This window comes from Terrapene carolina, unplaced genomic scaffold, assembly GCF_002925995.2.
Source record: "Terrapene carolina triunguis isolate 2854851 unplaced genomic scaffold, T_m_triunguis-2.0 Scaffold119, whole genome shotgun sequence".
In the NCBI taxonomy this organism is placed as follows: Eukaryota; Metazoa; Chordata; order Testudines; family Emydidae; genus Terrapene; species Terrapene triunguis.
The window spans coordinates 959,146-962,277 of NW_020664470.1; positions in this window are offsets into that span (position 1 = coordinate 959,146).

Here is a 3,132-nt window from a genome sequence, read left to right on the forward strand (position 1 = left end):
ATCTCCTGAGGTCTCTTCTAACCCTAATATGCTATTATTCTATGATTTTATGATGTGTCCAAGCTACTGTACTCACAACAGTGAATATATTCATACCTCTAACATCTTTCAGGGTGTATAGGGACAGGTTGGGTTGGGGAAGGGCTTGATATAGGGCTAAAATGGAGAAAAGACAGAATTAAAGAAGACCATTGAACGGTTTCCCTCCAAAAAATAATCTACATTACACAGTTCAATAGAATATGAACATCACTGAGAATCCCAGCCTCACTCATGTAGTGTGAGGCAGAATGAACACTTAAGCAGAACCAAAGAAATAGAGACATGTCTGCATCTTCAGAAGATTCCCTGACAAGATCGTAGCTGCCATTCATCTGATAGAAGAGAAGCATACCTATGGTGGATATTGGTGAATCCCCTTACAATTTGAAGCATAGTACAGTAGCAAGAAAATATCCAGTTATCAGTGGAACTACTCTGGGAATAGGTACCACAGAATGTGAGCAAAGGCGACAGAATCTGGCACTAAATGTCAGTATCCAGCTTATGTTGAAGTGTCATTTAGTTAAAATAAAAGTCCTCAGATTCTTACTAAGACTTTACTCCTTCCTTACTCAGGCAAAGCTCCCTTGGAGTTTACCTTTATAAGGACAGAGATGAAGGTAAAAGCTCACAAATGGAATCCCTAAAATCTCACAGGAGAATATATAATCATGGCAATAATATAAATGTAGGGCTGGAAGGGACCCTGAGAAGTCAATTAGTCCATTCCCCTGTGTTGTGGGAGGATGAAGTAAACCTAGACCATCCCTGCCTGGTGCTTACTTCTTGTCCAATTGCTCACTGTTCTCTATATAACAGCCTTTAACATGTTTGAAGACTCCTCTTTTCTCAAGACTAAACATGCCCAGTTCTTTTTCTCGTAGGTCAGGTTTTCTAAATCTTTAATCATTTTTGTTGCTCCCTAGGGACTCTCTCCAATTTGTTCACATCATTCCTAAAGTGTGATTCCAGAATCAGACACAGTACCCAGCTAAGACCTCACCAGTGCCAAGTAAAGTGGGACAATTACTTCCTGTCTCTTACAGATGACACTTCCATTAATAAACCTGGGAATGATATTACCCTTTTTCCAACTGCATTGCATTCAGTTTGTGATCCACTATTCACAAATAGAGAAGCAGTGGATGTGGTATATCTAGACTTTAGTAAGGCATTTGATACGGTCTCGCATGATATTCTTATGATTAAACTAGGCAAATACAACTTAGATAGGGCTACTATAAGGTGGGTGCATAACTGGCTGGATAACCATACTCAGAGAGTAGTTATTAATGGTTCCCAATCCTGCTGGAAAGGTATAACAAGTGGGGTTCCGCAGGGGTCTGTTTTGGGACCGGCTCTGTTCAATATCTTCATCAACAACTTAGATAGAAAGAACGCGTATTAAGTTTGCAGATGATACCAAACTGGGAGGGATTGCAACTGCTTTGGAGAATAGGGTCATAATTCAAAATGATCTGGACAAATTGGAGAAATGATCTGAGGTAAACAGGATGAAGTTTAACAAAGACAAATGCAAAGTGCTCCACTTAGGAAGGAACAATCAGTTTCACACATACAGAATGGGAAGAGACTGTCTTGGAAGGAGTACGGCAGAAAGGGATCTGGGGTTATAGTGGACCACAAGCTAAATATGAATCAACAGTGTGATGCTGTTGCAAAAAAAGCAAACATGATTAATGCATCACAAGTGTGTTGTGAGCAAGACACGAGAAGTCATTCTTCCGCTCTACTCTGCACTGGTTAGATCTCAACTGGAGTATTGTGTCCAGTTCTGGGCACCGCATTTCAAGAAAGATGTGGAGAAATTGGAGAGGGTCCAGAGAAGAGCAACAAGAATGATTAAAGGTCTTGAGAACATGACCTATGAAGGAAGGCTGAAAGAATTGATTTTGTTTAGTTTGGAAAAGAGAAGACTGAGAGGGGACATGATAGCAATTTTCAGGTATCTAAAAGGGTATCATAAGGAGGAGGAAGAAAACTTGTTCACCTTAGCCTCTAAGGATAGAACAAGAAGCAATAGGCTTAAACTGCAGCAAGGGAGGTTTAGGTTGGGCATTAGGAAAAAGTTCCTAATGGTCAGGGTGGTTAAACAATGGAATAAATTGCCTAGGGAGGTTGTGGAATCTCCATCTCTGGATATATTTAAGAGTAGGTTAGATAAATGTCTATCAGGGATGGTCTAGACAGTATTTGGTCCTGCCATGAGGGCAGGGGACTGGACTCGATGACCTCTCGAGGTCCTTTCTAGTCCTAGAATCTATGAATCTATGAATCTATTATCCCCAGATCCTTTCTAGCAGTACTCCCACCTAGCCAGTTATTTCCCATTTTGTAGATTTGTAGTTGATTTTTTATTCCTAAGTGAAGTACTTTGCACATTTCTTTATTGAATTTTATATTGTTGATTTGATACCAATTCTCCAATTTGTCATGATGCTTTTGAACTGTAGGCCTGTCCTCCAAAGTGCTTTAGACCCGTTCCAGTTTGGTATCATCCACACATTTTATAAGCAGACTCTCCACACAGGGGTCGGCAACCTACGGCACGCGTGCCAAACACGGCACGCGAGCCGATTCTGAGTGGCACGCTGCCTGCCCGGTGAGAGGAGGAGGAGGAGGGGCGGAGGGGCCGGAAAGCGCCACGCTGGGGGAAGAAGCTGGGGAGAGGGGAAGCTTGGCTGCGGCAGGACCAAGCTTCCCTCCTCCCCTGCTTCTTCCCACAGCTTGGTGCATTCCGGCCCCTCCTCCTCCTCCCCCTCCCTGCCCGCGATGGCCCTTGCGAGGGGGAGGGGGAAGAGCGGCAGCCTGCACACAGCTCCCTAGAGCAGGTAGAGAGAGAGGGAAGGACGGCCCTGGGGGAAGGGGGTGGAATAGGGCATATCCCTCCCAGCCCCCTGCCATGAGCCACTCAGGGCAGGGGGCTGGGAGCACCCCCACGAGCTGAGCACCCCAGCCATCTGCCCTGCACCCCCATACCCCCCCAGCCCTCTGCCCTGACCTCCCCCCAACATCCAGCCTTCTGCCCTACACCTCCACACACACCCAGCCCTCTGCCCTGACCTCGAG